The 17,124-nt window shown below is 53.0% G+C and overlaps 1 protein-coding gene across 2 annotated transcripts in view; it reads left to right on the top strand.

Annotated features, from left to right (window-relative positions):
- LOC146863544 (uncharacterized) overlaps nt 1–17,124 on the top strand; it is a 71,364-nt gene that overhangs the window by 50,892 nt on the left and 3,348 nt on the right. The window contains exon 3 of one of the 2 annotated variants that reach the window (XR_014978277.1): nt 5,401–5,838. The exons of the other annotated variant lie outside the window; for it this stretch is intronic. The gene's annotated coding sequence lies outside the window, so the exon portion shown is untranslated. Of the gene's footprint in view, nt 1–5,400; nt 5,839–17,124 lie in introns of those variants that run through there. 2 annotated transcript variants of the gene reach the window in all.

Below are 17,124 nucleotides of genomic sequence, written 5' to 3'. Positions count from 1 at the left end.
TGGGTCCAGGCGCTGAGGGTGGTGGTGGGGGGCGTTGGTGCGGTCGTGGGGAGCGTTGTTTGTGGGCTGAAGCTGTTGTGTATGTCAGCGATCTTGTTGTGGAAGTAGGAGGCGAGGGAGTTGCAGAGGTCTTGTGACGGGGTGATGTCGTTGTTTCCGGCGTTGGAGAGCTCTTTCACGATGTTGAAGAGTTCCTTGCAGTTGTGCGCGTTGTTGTCCAGCCGGTCCTTGAATGCTGTTTTCTTGGTGGCGTGGATCAGTGTATGGTGCTTCCGGGTGGCGAGCTTGAGGGTGGTCATGTTGTCCGGTGTTGGCTCCCTTCTCCAGGCTTTCTCGGGGGCTCGGCAGTTCTTCTTGGAGCTCTTGAGTTCGTCGGTGAACCATGGGGCCTTCTTGCTGCCAGGTCTGCTATGCGGGGTCCTCAGTGGGGCGAGGTCGTCTGCGCAGTCGCTGATCCACTTCGTGAGGTTGTCGGCGGCCTGGCTGGGGTTCGCTGAGCTGGCGGGGGGATGCTGGCTCAGGGAAGCGGCGAGCTGGTCTGCTGTGATCTTGTTCCAGTTTCTTCGAGCAACCTGTTGCTGGTGGTGGTGGATCGTGGATCTTCTGAAGGTGAAGTGGGCGCAGCTGTGGTCCGTCCAGTGGAGTCCGGTGGCGTGGCTGAAGCCGATGTCCTTGCTGGATGAGAAGACAGCGTCAAGTGTGTGTCCGGCGAGGTGGGTGGGGGTGGTCCGAGGTTGGCGAGGTTGTCGAGCAGGGTGGTGGTGTTGCGGTCGTTGTTGTTCTCCAGGTGGAAGTTGATGTCCCCCAGGAGGATGTAGTCAGCGGAGGGGAGGGCGTGCGGGCTGATGAAGTCGGCGATGTCTTCGCTGAATTGTGTGCATGGTCCCGGGGGTCGGTAGATGAGGGTGCCTCTGAGGGTGGTTTTGGGGTCCGTGTGGATCTGGAAGTGCAGGTGTTCGGCGGTTGTCAGGGTGTCGTCGGTGTTGGTCGTGATGCGGATGGTGTCCCTGTAGATGATGGCGATCCCTCCTCCAGTCTGGTTGCCGCGGTCTCTTCGGGTGATCTTGTAACCCTCTGGGATGGCGATGGCGATGTCGGGCGCTGAGGAGTCATTCATCCAGGTTTCCGTGAGGAAGGCGACGTCAGGAGCTGTGGTGTCGAGGAGGTTCCAGAGCTCGATGGCGTGTCTGTGGACGGAGCGGGTGTTGAGTAGGATGCACTTGAGGTGGTTGCTGCTGGTGTTCGGCTTGGTGGGTGCTGGTGCGGGGCAGGTCCGGATGCAGGTGAACTTGCAGGCGTGGCAGCTGAAGGGTCCGTGGGTTCGTCTCGGGGTGGCTCGGTGGCATCCTGGGATTCGGCCGGTGTTGAGTGCGTTGAGGGTGGCGGCGTCGTACGTCCGGCGGGTGGGCTGGGGTCTGCGGGGGCCAGGGGTCCTGGCACTGGGCGCGGTTCAGGCGCGGACGGGCACAGACGGGCTTACCTTTGGCGCACCTTCGGCGCGCAATCGGCACGCCCGCTGCGCGTGCACGCTGCGCGTTGGCCACTCTGCCATGTGTGGAGAGTGGGGGGGACGGAGCGCGGGAGGGCAGCTGGTAGGCGGGAGCGGGGAGGGCACAGAAAGGAAGAGGGCGTGGCCGCGTGAACGGCGGCGGGAAGCGGGAGCGGGGCGGGGGGACAACCAGGGGTACACACAGCAAAGGAGGCAAAAAACAATACTGAGGGAGAAGGAAAATAAACGATCACAGACAGCAGTAAAATACAGTGACACGGGCAGCCGAGTCCTACCGAGGACGGCGGAGCCGGCCCAGGGGGGGGGAGCGCTCACAGAGTGCGAGCGGTGCTATGTGGCAGGGCAGGCCGCCGAGGAGGGCGGACCTGCTTGGGGAGCGAGGCTGGGGGCAGCAGCGAGGGGAGGGCACCGTCACAGCTGGGCCGTGCGGCGCGGGAGTGTCCTGCGCTGTGCGGTCCCTATTTAAGGACCAGTGGGCGGGAGGGCAGCTGGTAGGCGGGAGCGGGGAGGGCACAGAAAGGAAGAGGGCGTGACTGCGTGAACGGCGGCGGGAAGCGGGAGCGGGGCGGGGGGACAACCAGGGGTACACACAGCAAAGGAGGCAAAAAACAATACTGAGGGAAAAGGAAAATAAACGATCACAGACAGCAGTAAAATACAGTGACACGGGCAGCCGAGTCCTACCGCGGACGGCGGAGCCGGCCCAGGGGGGGGAGCGCTCACAGAGTGCGAGCGGTGCTATGTGGCAGAGCAGGCCGCCGAGGAGGGCGGACCTGCGTGGGGAGCGAGGCTGGGGGCAGCAGCGAGGGGAAGGCACCGTCACAGCTGGGCCGTGCGGCGCGGGAGTGTCCTGCGAGCAGGTCACGCTGGACTGCGCCATGCGGTCCCTATTTAAGGACCAGTGGGCGGGAGGGCAGCTGGTAGGCGGGAGCGGGGAGGGCACAGAAAGGAAGAGGGCGTGGCCGCGTGAACGGCGGCGGGAAGCGGGAGCGGGGCGGGGGGACAACCAGGGGTACACACAGCAAAGGAGGCAAAAAACAATACTGAGGGAAAAGGAAAATAAACGATCACAGACAGCAGTAAAATACAGTGACACGGGCAGCCGAGTCCTACCGAGGACGGCGGAGCCGGCCCGGGGGGGGGGAGCGCTCACAGAGTGCGAGCGGTGCTATGTGGCAGGGCAGGCTGCCGAGGAGGGCGGACCTGCGTGGGGAGCGAGGCTGGGGGCAGCAGCGAGGGGAGGGCACCGTCACAGCTGGGCCGTGCGGCGCGGGAGTGTCCTGCGAGCAGGTCACGCTGGACAGCGCCGTGCGGTCCCTATTTAAGGACCTACAAACCTAATAGTCCCCCTGGCCAACTGGCCATCTCAAAAGGGGCTCAAATGCCCTATGTCCAACAGTCAGGGCGCACTGCCAAGGCAGCGGAAGTCAAGGGTACACACACTCTGCGCAGTCCTAAACGATGCAGCTGCCCACTACCTGCTGGGCAGCTGTGAATCCCAAATGAGGAGCACTGGCACCGACTGTGCCCTGCAAAACAAATATGCCCAAACTGGCAGGAACACGAGCACCGAAAATGTGCTCGGATTGGGGACCAACATGCCCTACAGACGTTGCAGCTGCCCTCTAGCAAAACGGGGCAGCCACATGGGGGGGGAAGCACAGGCCCCCCTGGGCCCTTTATCACCAAATCTGCCAAGGGGCTTTTAAATCAAACATGCCCGCCATCGCTGCAGCGGCCCTCTGTCAGGCGGGGCCGCTCAGGAGAGGGACTCTGTACACTGGGTCTCGATTGGCACCTCAAAACTCGAGCCCCCACTTACCGGGACTCACTAATGCCTCACCCGGTCTCCTCTTCACCCGGGTCCCCTCTCGGGACCCGGGACTCCTCTCAGGCTGGCTCAGGGAATCCGCGGGGCTCTCTCCTCACTATGAGAGCCCCGCACACCGGCCACACCGAGGACCGGGTCCTGCAGGAAAGAGCCTGCGAGGCTCTGCGCGGCTTCTCCCCGTCCGGGGGAAGCGGAAGTGGAGCCCGCGAGGCTCCGGCTTGCGTTGCCAGCCCCGCCCACAACCAGGCTGACGGCCGGACTTCTGCTTCCGGCGCTCCTCTTCCCGGGCCGTAGCGGTGATTCCTTCGGTGAATGCGGGGTGGGCACCCACTCTCTCTACAAAGCACCATAATGCGGGGTGGGCACCCGCCATTCAAAAATAATCAAAACGTGGGGTGGGCTCCAGCAATCAAGCTTCAAACGTGGGGTCGGCACCCGCTGTATTTAAAGAGGCATAACGCGGGGTGGGCTACCGCTAAAGACTGGACGGAGGAATCCCTCTAGAACCAAAGGCGGCAGCTGAGCGCTGCGGAGGCCACGCGCTCCTCCTGGGATAAAAATCAAATGCAGCGCTCCCCAGGCGCCAGATGCAATCAAAGGGTATCAAAAGTCATCAGCACACAGCGCTCCCAAGGCTCTAGATGCAGCGCAAGCTCCTCCAAGGTCCTGGAGGATCACAAGCAAGGCAAAAGGGGTCCCAAAAGTCCTTTCAGGCATCAAGGGGCAATGCAGGGCCCAGGGGCCAGCACACGGGGCCCTCCAGCAGGGAGGCAGCTCCCATGGCGGTCCCTCTTGGGCCCCAACAGCAGCAAGCCCCCCTCGGTCAGGAACAGAACAGGAACACTGAACATTTTCATGGGGTCACAGCCCCTATATTTATACTACTAAATCCCTTTGTGTCACAGCACAGGGCTTGGGGGATACCAGTAGAACTGGTTTAGGGCAGCTTTGGAGCACATTGTTTTGTTCAGCTCCTCTCTCCTTTGTCAGGTGGGGGTTCGGGGATCAGACGCACCACAGGGGGCGGAGCCGGCATTGTGGAGGGAAGGCACAGCCCTATTCAGGTCCCAGGTGCAACTCCTCCCTCCCATCTGCATGCAGATCTCTCTATTCACCACTGGGCAGACTTCCCTTGTCTCCTGGAGCCACCCACACCTCTCAGCTCCTGTCAATCACAAGCCAGACATGCAATTCACATCAGGCAGGCAGACACACAGTACACAGAAATGCCAAATTTCTCCACCAGTCACCATAAATCTGCACACACCATTGCGCAGCATTTATCCACACGAGTTCATACATACTAAACTCACCCCTGCACTCTTCTCATACCAGGAATTACCATGGACACACATATCCCCCATGCATTCCTATGGGAGGGCAGGCCAATCTCACCGCACGCATTCAGAGCGTGCACGCACTTTACACTGGGCCACAGTGCTATAGTGCCCAGAGGCCTAAAATTAATACCACTATGTCAGAGCTTAAGGCAAAAAGTTCAGGGGTGAACCTGCCAAAAGGGGCCAAGTCCAACTGTGGTCAGTGAGCGAGACGGGCTAAGGTGAGGCTCATATGCTGACAGTGGGTGGTAGTTGGAGCAGTACAATGACATGTTGTCCAATTGTGAAGGAATGGGAAGGTCGGACAATTAATAATTGGCTCCATCGCTGTCAAACGTTTGCATTGAAATCTCCGTTTGGCATTCAATGGGCATTCTGGGCCTCAGGACCAGCACTTATGGAAGCCTCTCAACCTCAAACAGCCTGATCCTGGCCTAGAACAAGGTTTATTATCTGCAGAAAATGATCAGACGTTAACTCCTCGTCTACCCTGTGCTGCCAAGTCCAGACGTCCATCAGAAACTTCTCCCATCCCTTGGCCCTCAGAAGACAGCTTCAGCCTCGCTCCTTCCTGGTTTCCTCCGCGGCCTCCTGGCCGACGCGAGTTGTGGTCAGTCTTGAACCTAGAGGCGCTCGATGGGTGAATGTTGTGTTGTGTCATGAGTAGTTAGCCAGGGTTGTGCTGTAGCATTTACCTTTGTTTCTTGTTTAATTCACAGATGAGCAGGAGGTGGCGGGGGTCCCAGGTGAGCCCAAACTTGGAGCGCAGTTGGGGCGCAGTGGGATCGCAGTTGGGGCGCATCCCAGCACGGCTGAGCACCAAGATCCCACGCCAACATTGTTCTTCACGCATGGCCATGCAGGAGTAAATCACAGGCTGCTTGAAAGCCCCCAAGAGTGGACGAATGAATGGAGGCCGCGTCACGCAGTCTGATAGCGCCGCGACTGATCATTGACTGATCTGGGAAATGATGAACTATTGTGATTTGTGCTGCTCCTCTGCTGCTGTTCCCACCTCCTTCTCTAACTTTGACTCTTTTGTCTCCTACTTTCTTAGATGTAGGTAGCAGCTTGTTGTGGGGTTGAGTAGGTGGTTTTAAGTTGTCACTTTTGTTATATGGTTATTTATTCTTGTTCAAAAATACAGATAGGTACAATCCCAACAGTTGTGTCTTTGTTCTCTGCAATGAAACGTGTATTTGTCTGATGGTAGAACTTCTGGACAGGTCTAGCAGAGAGCCAGAGGCCACCAGGAGTGAGCTCTGTCATGGGGACATAGGGTCGCGGACAGCGCTGGACCACAGATTGCCTCCTTAGCTCTTCTGCCCTGTTCTTTTGTTTTTACCTTTATTCTAAAGTTGTTGTTTAGGACAAGGTCATCTATAGCATGCAGTGCCGAAGTTTGTGGGATTCTCATATCACATCATTTTACTATTCTTTCTTGTTATAAATCTGTGCAAACAGTCCCCGGCACCTCAACAAACTTTCTCACACCAATTTGTCATCGAAACCACTCGAGCTACAAAGAATGAGTTCTGGTGTAGCCGCGATCGCCTTCATTTTTCTATTCCGTGATTTGCTGGTGATCTCTATTAGTGATTACGTTTGGACACAAAAGGTGGATTAATTGGGCTTTTCTCTTAGTGGTCAGCCATTTCTCAGAAGGGAGGAGGTGTTTTTGAATAGCCGTTTTGCTGTCAGGCTGAAGAAGTGGTAAAGTTGCCAATAGTGTAGATGCTCGGTCTAGGGAACGGCAAAGTCCGCGCTTAACTGTGTGAAGGGGATCGCTCCCTCCTCGTCCATCAGATGTCCTGCTGAGCAGCACGGGGGTCTGTCGCCACTTAGTAAATGATCCCGGATTATACCAGGCAGGAAGTCTGGGTTGTCAAACAGGGGTGTCAGAGGAGAAGGAAAGGACGATAGTCTATATTTAGTGCTACACCGATCCCAGGCGTCCATGGTCACCTTTGTTATCGGAGAGAGGTAAAAGTTCTGGGGCCTATGCGGCTTCTTCAAGAAGGGAATCCTCCATATGGGAGCTGTTAGAACTGGGGGTCTCTAGCTGGCAATGGTTTGCACCTTTGTCCAAATAGGGACCCTTGCTTCTAGTCAGAGTAAGGGGGCTACACTCCTAAACCCTGTGGTAGCTTGGCACGAGCAGGAAGGCTTATCTCAGAGGCAGTGTGTTAAGCATTTGTGAACACATACAGTGATACAGTGAAAACACTACAGATGGACACAACACAGGTTTTATAAAAATAAGTATTCTTTATATAGACTTAACACAAGACCAAACGACAAAAATCCACAATACTGTAATCAGAAATAATACTTCAAGATGGTAGAAATAGCTCAAAAATAAGTTATTCACTTAAACGCAGTCTTTAGCAACAGAAAACCCCAACTGGAGTTATCACGACGTCAAGGTCAAAGAAATCTCTAAGTACGGCGCCGACCACGAGGTGTGTGGCGTCGGGCCCGGAGTCAAAACAGACCCACAAAGAACAGTACCTTGGAAAAGTGAAAACAAAGACAGCTCACGGCGTCGAGGAGATGTTGCGTCATTGGCGCGGTGCGTCGTCGGTTCCTTGCTTCGGGGGAGGCGATGCGTCGGTGTTACATCGGTCTGTCCTCAGGATCGGTTTTATGCTCGGAATAGTCCACCTCTTGATCTACCCAAGCCTTAATAGCCATAATGGCACAGGTCAGTGGGAGGATCAAGTGGGGGAAGGAAAGGAAGGGAACAGCCGGGAGGGAGATCTGAAACGACCCCCACAATCATGTATACCTTATAGCATGGTCATAGAACGCATACAAGTAAATGACTGTAAATGAGTAGCGCCCCCTCCTAAACCTGTAACAAAAGAGAACGACACCTGGAGAAGAAGATACCTCAACAAATGATATGCCTTCTGTGTGGTAACACCACTTGCTGTGTTATGGCTGCATAGGAAAAAACATAGAAGAAAACACACATTGAGCATGAATCACTGTCTGCTGATACATCCTAGGTTAACTGAAGCCCGAAATCAATGATACACAGAAATAACCTACCCTTTTCTAAACTCCAGATTACATCACAGGCATAGAGCGTAGTCCCATACCACTCCCATTACCCCTGTTAAAATAGAGCCAGAATAACATATGAGTATGGACCTTGTTCTAGAACACCTACATCCATGCAAATAATAACTACTACTGAGTCTCAACCCGCTGATATGGTTACATCACCAATGATAAGGATCCAAAGGATGTGCACATGAAACAAAGGGTGTGAGAATACCCTGCGAAAAGTAGTTGCAATAAAGTATCCACTCTATCACAGGAACTGCAGTACAAGCTCAGACACAGGCTACTAGACTGTGAAGCCTACTCGAGCTATCAATGTGGATCTCCGGCAGCTAGACCACCTCCGGCCGACAATGCCGGGCGAATGCCCCAAAGGACTTTGAACTGTCCTCCGCACGAGCAGCAAGCTCAACCAATGGAGGACGTGACTCGCAGCTGGCCGTCAATGCCGGGCGAAATCCCAGGGGCGCTACCCTTCCTCTGCACGAGCAGAACGCTCACTAACTGGGGAGGGTGAGCCACAACCAAGGTAAAGAGCGAGAGTTGGTGCAGAGCACCCTTATCAGACCTCTCTTCCAGGAACTACGAACCACAGCTGTCTCGGCGGGTGAAGAATTTCTGACACTATGCTGAGTTCCGCTGCTTCCTTGTTGGCCGTCTCTTTCCACGTCGTACGTGACGAGCAAGACCTCATGGGAGTTGTGGTTCTCAGCGTTAGCAGCACTACGCTGATAACGGAAGAAACGCTCCTGCTGCGTTAACAGTGCGCTCGTTGCTTGCGCATGTAAGAGTCGGGTCTTGATGCTTGCGCAAAGCAGGGGATGCGTCTGTTCCTTACCGGAGAGGAGGTGACGTCATGATGGCGCCGAAACCACGGTTCCGTACGATGTCACGATGTCGATGGATTCTTGACCACCCACGTCAAGGATCGTCTCAGCGATGATGTCGTCTTTGTAGTCGATGCTGCACATCAGCAGGCGTCGGGCCTACGTCGCAAGTCAGAGCAGCGCTCACGGCTTATGGCAGGTTACGATGTTGCTCGCTGGCGTCGCTGTGGCACGGCGGCCGGCGTTGGGTCTACGTAGTAAGTCGGAGCCACACTCACGACTTTGATGCAGATTACGGCGTCACTCGCCAGCGTCGATGTTGCAACTTCCTTTTGTAGCAGCCAGAACAGCAAGTTCCAGATGCAGCCAAGCAGAAGGGGTGAAGTCTTTTGTATTCCTGAGACTTCAGACAGGAGGCAAGCTCAAATTCTAGCCCTTGGAGATTTTTCTGCAAGATTATGAAAGTTTCAATAAAAGTCTTTTCTCCTTTCCTTGGCAATAAAGAAACCACTGCAGGCCAACCCCAGCAAACAACACACTGGCATAGGAGAGGTCCACCCTGTCTCCTGAAGCCCCCTCAGCCCCTGTCACTCACAAACCAGACATGGAATACATAACCTAGCAGAGACAGGAAAGGATGGTTAGGCAAGAAAATACCTACTTTCTAAAAGTGGTATTTTCAAACACAAAATGTTAAAGCCAACTTCACTAAAAGATGTATTTTATCATTCTGGGTTCAGGCATACTAAATTCGTTTTTCTACCATGTTCCCTGGGTCAGTTAGGATTATAAGATGTTATAATCAAACTGCCCATTCTGGCCTATGGGGACAGGTAGCCTTGTAATAGTGAAAAACGAAATTGGCTGTAATTCCCTATCAGGACATGCCACACACATCAGGGCATGTCCCACCTTTCACATACAATGCCCCCTGCCCTTGGGCTTACCTTATCGGTGGCTAACATGCAGTAAAGGGAAGGTTTAGGGACTGGTAAGGGAGTTCACTTACCAAGTCGACATGGCAGTACTAGACTGCACACAGGCTCTGCAATGGTAGGCCTGAGCCACATTTTACAAACTGTATTTTTGGGTGGCACAATCAGTGCTGCAAGCCCACCAGCAGCATTTGATTTACAGGCCCTGGGGACACATGGTGCACTGTACTAGGGTCTGACAAGTAAATCAGATAAGGCAATCATGGAGTCACTATCCATTACATCAATTTAACATCGGGAGTGTGAGTGGTGGCCTGATATATGCTGTCCACTAGTTATAGTGGGCACCTTGTATCAGTCCAAACAACCCCTTATGGTGAATTGGTTAAAGACAACCTTTATTAAAAGCTATCCTAGTGGTAGCTATGGAGAGCAGCTTGTTTTACCAGTCTATAATCTCTTGAATGACCAAATGAAAGGACAACCACACCAGGTATATATTCAAAATATATGTATTTAAGATAAAACACACCCCTCTAGTCTCTTTATGAGACTGGAGTTCGAAGTACTTAATTTACAAGTTAGCAATCAAAAGTAATAGCACAAATACACGTTTGGGCCCTAGGGGCATACCAAACCATATACCAAAAAAGTGGTATAAGAACCACGACTGAACTAGACACAAGGCCTAGAGCCTGTAGAATCAGTGGGACCCCAAGGAACCACCCAAGGTAGTGACACAGGGGACCCACAGGGACTCTGTGCAGTGTGTAAACACAACCGCGGGTTCCCGTTCGCTTCTATCGGCAATGTCGCGGTTGGAAATTTAAAGATTAGGGACACTTAGAATCGAGTCAGGACCAAACCCTTTTGGACTTAAGAAGCTCTAGGGCTAGCACCCACGGTAGCACCGGAGTACTCGAGTTACCTCACCCAGGGAAGTCGGGTGCATAGGTGTCTTTTGGTGTCCGGCCGTGTCGTCGATTACAATGGAAGCAGGCGAAGAACTGCTGCTGTCGTGAAGACGAGAAGTGTCCAAAAAGATTCAAGCCTGGATCTAGGATGGAAGGAACCTGAAAGCAGAGGGGACAGAGTCTGGGTCACTTGTCAGTGACCGAGGGCAGGATGGACCAATGCCCATAGATGTCGGGTGCTTCAGGTGAGTTGATGGGTGTCTTGACTCTTCAGCCACGAGGTCCAGGAGGCGCCGATGATAACCAGGAACTGGATTCGAGCTGTGCCACAAAGTCTGTCCAGTGCTGCAGTGTCGGCGACCAGATTGGACCCAACAAGCTTTTGGCAACGGCAAGTCACAGGAAATCAGAGAAAGGACTGCGGTGCAGACCAGCAAGATCTGAGGGACTCACCCAGCGAGGGTAAGTCGGGGCAAGTCTGGGGCAACCAGAAAAGCCCAAATAGAAGAGGAGTTGCCTTTGTGGGGACCTACTAGCCAACGGGCTAGCGATCGCGAAGGAGCCTCGAGCGGTCGCACTTGAAACTGGCCCACAGGTCACTCATGGAGTGGAGGCCAGCAATCTTCGGTGCAGGAGGTGCTCAAGGATGGGGCTATTCGGAGCCCATAGCACAACTTTGAGGAAGTCTCAGAAGATAGTGTTGCTGCAAAAGTTTACGGTGTCCAGGGGTCATGGTTCCACATCACTCACGATAGCCACGGGCCTCAACTTTCCTGTGGACTCAGGGTAGCCTCGAGGAAGTCTGGAAATCTACCTCTGGTGATGCAAAGACTTCGGCGTCCGGCGGGAGCTTCAGCGATGCAGACTGGTCAGTTGCTTCTTTGGTGCCTGCCAAGCAGGGGAGTCACTCCTTGACCCCAAGGGAGATTTCTTCAGTATTCAAGTCAAAATAGAACATCGAAGGTCCAGGATATATGTTGCAGAGTTTCGTCCAGTGTAATCTAAAGTCGCAAGGACTGGGTTCCCATACTTATACTAAGTTTGGGGGTTGGACATACTCTAGGGACCCACCTATGGGGGGGTTTGGAAAGAGGGGTGGTTACACCCATTTCCTTTGTCCAGTTTCATGCCAGAGCAGGGGCACGTAGCCCCTGCAATCGGTTTGAACTGGACTATGCACAGGGACACCAAGTGTGCCCCCAGTGCAGGACTTCAAAGCTTCAAAGCACCAGAGAGTGCTCCCGCCCAGCCCCAATACACATCTGCCTGTCTGGGGAGGTGGTTACACCTCCCTGCAGGAAACCTATTGTCCAGGCCTCCCCTGCCGGAGTTTCGGTCAGCAGCAGGAGGACAGACCCGTGTCTGTGGCAGAGCCATCCATTTTGTGAAGCCAGGGCTGTAGAAAGTCATACCGGGTTAGACCAGTGTGAACATGTCTCTCCCTCTAGGAGGGTGGAATGCTACCCCCACCACCAGAACTGGGGCGGGGGGAGGGGGGGGTAGTATTCCAAAGTGTTTGACACCAAACACAACATTTTTCCGTGCAGCCATCCCAAAGTTAGCATTTACTGCAAGGTTATAATGCACTTAAGAGTATATGGTCAGACTGCACCACAAACAGCATCAGAGGAGGTACATTGCAGAGGGGCTCTGCTCATGTAGCGGCACCGTCTCACATAAAAACCAAGCACTCTGCCTTCAAGATTGTTAAGGCCTGCCATAGGAGTGACTTATAGGTTTTATATGTGTGTGCAATTGTAGTGATATAGGTAGCCTAAACCACTGTAAGGGTGCAAGCACACCCATACCCAGGCTGCAGTAGCAGACCTGTGGTGCCATTTTGGAGTGCTTCTCAGGGGTGGCATAATACATGCTTCAGCCCCTGGTAGGCCTCTCTGAGGTACCTATGCCCTAGGTACATAGTACACCATATACTAGGGAGCTTATAAGGCACTCCAGAATCCAATTAGATATGTACCTAATGTACATGGAAACCAGTTTACAGAGGAAGCAGCTAGGCTGTGGTCCTGATTAGCAGGGCCACAGCCAGAGTAAGGTCGAAAAACAGTGAAACACCCACTCTCCTACCCCCCCCCCTCCAAACGCAGGGACATTAAACTAACCTTGACCAGTTGAGTCTTCATGTTCTAAGTGGAAATACGTAGAGAGTCCATCTGCATTGGCATGTTGGGTCCCAGGTCTATGTTCCACTGTATAGTCCATCCCCTGTAGAGAAATGGACCACCTTAAAAGTTTTGGGTTTTCACCTTTCATCTGTTTAAGCCATAGGAGGGGCTTGTGGTCAGTCTGAACTATGAAGTGAGTGCCAAACAAGTATGGCCTCAGCTTCTTCAGGGCCCACACCACAGCAAAGGCCTCCCTCTCTATAGCTGACCAAACGTTTCTCTCTAGGGGTCAGCCTTCTGCTAATAAAAGCTACTGGCTGGTCTTGACCTTCATCATTCAGTTGAGACAGTACAGCTCCAACACCCAGTTCAGAAGCATCTGTTTGGACAATGAACTTTTTGGTGGACTTTGTAAGATGGGGGCAGTGCACATGGCCTGCCTTAGGTCTTCAAATGCCTTCTGACAGCTAGCTGTCCACTGAACCTTTTTTGGCATTTTCTTTGAGGTAAGATCATTTAAGGGGGTCACTATAGATCCATATCCCTTAACAAACCTCCTATAGTACCCAGTCAGGTCTAAGAAGTCTCTCACCTGTGTCTGGGTGGTTGGAGCAATGCATTCCATGATGGTTTAGATTTTGCTCTGTAAAGGATGAACCTGGCTTTCACCTACAAGGTGGCCCAGGTACACAACCTGACTCTGCCCTATCTGGCACTTAGTGGCCTTGATAGTGAGGCCTGCTTTTTGCAGAGCCTCCAAAACATTTCTGAGATGGACCAGGTGATCCTGCCAGGAGGAACTAAAGACAGCAATATCATCAAGATAAGCTGAGCAATAAGTTTCCATCCCTGTCAGAACTTTGTTCACCAACCTCTGAAAAGTGGTAGGTGCATTCTTCAAAACAAAGGGCATCACCTCAAAGTGGTAGTGCCCACCAGGGGTTGAAAATGCTGTTTTGGCTTTGGCATCCTCAGCTAACCTGATCTGCCAGTAGCCTGCTGTTAGGTCAAATGTACTCGGATACTTGGCTGAGGCCAAAGTATCAATCAGTTCATCTGCCCTGGGAATTGGATAGGCGTCAGTCCTGGTGACTGCATTGAGGCCTCTGTAGTCTACACAAAACCTAATTTCTTTCTTACCACCCTGGGTATGAGGTTTGGGTACTAGGACTACTGGACTAGACAAAGGGCTATCTGAAGGCTCAATCACACCTAGTTCCAACATTTTCTGGACTTCAGTCCTGATACAGTCCCTGACATGGTCAGGCTGCCTGCAGATTTTACTCTTGACAGGCAGACTGTCTCCAGTGTCCACCTCATGGGTGCACCAGGAAGTCTGACTAGGGGTTAGGCTAAACATATGTCTAAACTGTTGCAAAACTTGTCTGCACTCAGTTTGCTGATGATCAGTGAGGCTGCTTGCCAAAGCAACACCATCTACTGACCCATCATCAGGGTTCTGTGAGAGCAGGTCAGGGAGAGGGTCACTCTCCTCCTCCTGTTCCTCATCAGTTGCCATGAGCAAGCCCATGTGAGCCCTGTTAACATATGGTTTCAATCTGTTGACATGGAGCACACTAAGGGGGCTCCTGGGAGTTCCAAGATTCACCATAGAGCAACCAAGTAGGTGACTTCTCCCTTTTGCTCAACAATGGTATGGGGGCCACTCCACTTGTTTGAGAGAGCTGCTGGGGCCACAGGCTCCAACACCCACACTTTCTGTCCTGGCTGGTACACAGACAGCACAGCCTTTTGGTTATGCCAAGTTTTTTGTAATTCTTGGCTGGCCTCCAGGTTTTGAGTTGCCTTCTTCATGTATTCGTCCATCCTGGAGCGGAGATCAAGTACATAGTCCATCACAGCCTGTTTGGGAGGTTTGAGAGGTAACTCCCAGCCCTCCTTCACCAAACATAATGGACCTGTGAGAAGTTGGCCTGGTATATGATGTTCACTAGTTAAAGTGACCACCTTGTACCATGCCAAGCAACCCTTATGGTGTGGTTGTAAGTCAACCTTTTCGGACCAGCTGCCCTAGTGGTAGCGTAGGCTAAGCAGTCTTTGAGGCTAAACTCGTGAAACGTGTTAAGCAGGCTGTTTTACCAAATGTAACCCCCCTTTATACCAATGAAAGGACACCACACAGATATATATTGAAAATATATATGTATTTATTTCTCAAAGTAACCCCTAGACTCTTTATGAGCACAGGAGCACAAATCGTTAAACAAGAATACGTTAGAATACACAGAAGTTGCACTTTATATGGATAGGCCCTGGTGGCCACTCGAACCATATACTAAAATAGTGGTATAAGTACCACGAACAGAAAAGGGAAAAGGCCTAGGGCCTCTAGAATCACTGGGCCTACAAGGAGCTAACTTTAGTTAGTGACCAGGAGGTCCACGAGTTGCGTGTGCAGAGCAAATAGTCACACGCGTGCTCCCATAGGTTTTCAATGGGTGCGTAAAAGTTACAAAGTTACTGCAAAACGGATCTTCCGGATGGACTATGAACTCAAGATTGGAAACACAGACACTAGAGATGTTACTCTACACTTGGGCCCAGGAGTACCAGCTTTACCTCACCCCCAGGAAGCGGGTGCATAGGTCTCGAAGTGCGTCGGGTTTCTTCTATCTGTCCAATGGAGCCTGAAGACAAAGATGCTGCAGGCGGTCGGTCCAGAAGAGATGCGGTGGATCCAAGGGTGGATCGGAGTTGTAGAAGACCTGTAAGCAGAGGGGACAGTGTTCACAGTCACTAGCCAGTGACCAGCGTGGCACCAGGTGGGTACCAGGCGTTGTCGGGTGCAAACAGGAGGAAAGGTGCAGCTTGTCTCTGCAGCCAAGTGGTCCCTGAAGGTCGACGACGTCCAGGAGTTGGTTCACGAGCTGTCCCACGCAGGCTCTCGCTGTCGGCGACTTGATCGAAGCAAACAAGCCTTGGCAAAATCAATTGTTGTGGAAAACGAAATAAGCTGATGGTTCTGACCAGCAAGGTCAGAGGGGCTGCTCCTTTGGCGGGGAGCAAGGGCCAGTCTGGCGCAACCAGACCAGTGGTATAGTTCTTGAAGTTCGTCGCCAAGATGGCCACTAGCCAACGGGCCAGCAACCGGTTAGGCGCGTCGAGTGGCAAAATGCAGAGGGGCCCCACGCAGATCGTGGAGATGCTGGAGGGCTCACCTTTGGTGCAGATGCTGCTCGGATGTTGGGCTTCTCAGATCCCAAAGCACAACTTTGAGGGAGCCTCGGTTGTCGCGCTTGCAGCTTGTCGTGGTCTTTTCAAGATGGCTGGCTCCACGTGTCTCGTGCCTCCACGGGTTCCTTCTTTTCAGGGACTGTGGATCGGGCGGTGAGAGGTCTGGAGGTCCAGGTCTTGTCAGTCTCTGGGCTCGGGCTCCTGCGGAAGGCGGCGGCAAAGCAGACGTTGATTCGCTGGATGGTGCTTGCGTTAGCAAGGTGGTCACTCCCTGACCACAGGGGAGATTGGCTTCAGTCCTCTGTGCGGCAGAGCGTCAAAGTTCCCGTCTTCTTCTTGTAGTTAAGTTGATTCCAGGATGTCTAAAGTCTTAGGACACAGCTCCTACCTTTATTCGGATTCTAGGGGCCGGACTACCTGCTAGGTCCCTCCCTAAGGGTGGGACCAGGAAGGGGGGTGGTTACACCACCAATCCTTTGTCCAGCTCGCCCCAGGTCCAGGGCTGGTGTGCCCCAGGACCGGTTTGAACTGGCATATGCACCGAGGCTCCTTGTGAGCCTCAAGCATGTCTGGTTCCTTTCAAGCCCTACCTGACCCATACACAAAATCCTGTCTGGGGTGGTGCACGCGATCCCTTGCCGGTTGGCTTGTGGGTTGGCCTGCCCTGACTTACCCTCGCTGGGTGAGTCCCTCAGACCTTGCTGGTCTGCACCCCTGACTTTCTTCACTTTCCACGAGACTTGCTGTTGCCAAGGCTTGTTGCCTCCAATCTGGTTGCCAACACCTCAGTAAGCTGCAGACTTCATGGGACATGCCGAATCCAGCTCCTGGTCATCGTCGACACCTCCTGGACCTTGTGGCTGAAGAGTCAAGACACCTGTGATCACCTGAAATCACCCGACTACTGTGGGCATCCAGCTTCCTGGCCCCGGGTCACTGGCAAGTGACTTTGAACACTGTCTCCTCTGATTTCAGGTCTTCTTTCTTCTGAATCCAGCCTTGTATTCCACCGGACACTTCTCCTGTCTTCACAAGCAGCAAATCTTCTTTGGCTCCCATTGAAAACGACGCCGCGAACCGGCACCAAAAGACACCTATGCACCCGGCTTCCCTGGGTGAGGTAACTCCAGCATTACGGTGCTCCTGTGGGTGTTGGCTCTAGAACTACTTACCCTGTAAGTGACTTGCTTGTAGACTCTCCCGAAGTATCCTAAAACTTTAATATTCCAACCGCGACTTGCTTATATGTGTGTGCAGGTAGAGATATAGGGAGCCTATACCTCAGTGAGGAGTGCTAACACTATCTGACTCAGGCTGCAGTAGCAGGCCTGTGGTGTCAGATTTAGTCTGCTTCCCAGGGGTGGCATAATACATGTT

This window comes from Triturus cristatus, chromosome 2_2 (genome assembly GCF_964204655.1).
Source record: "Triturus cristatus chromosome 2_2, aTriCri1.1, whole genome shotgun sequence".
Lineage (NCBI taxonomy): Eukaryota > Metazoa > Chordata > Amphibia > Caudata > Salamandridae > Triturus > Triturus cristatus.
Note: the sequence above shows the minus strand (reverse complement) of the source record. Positions and strands in the feature narration are given on the sequence as shown.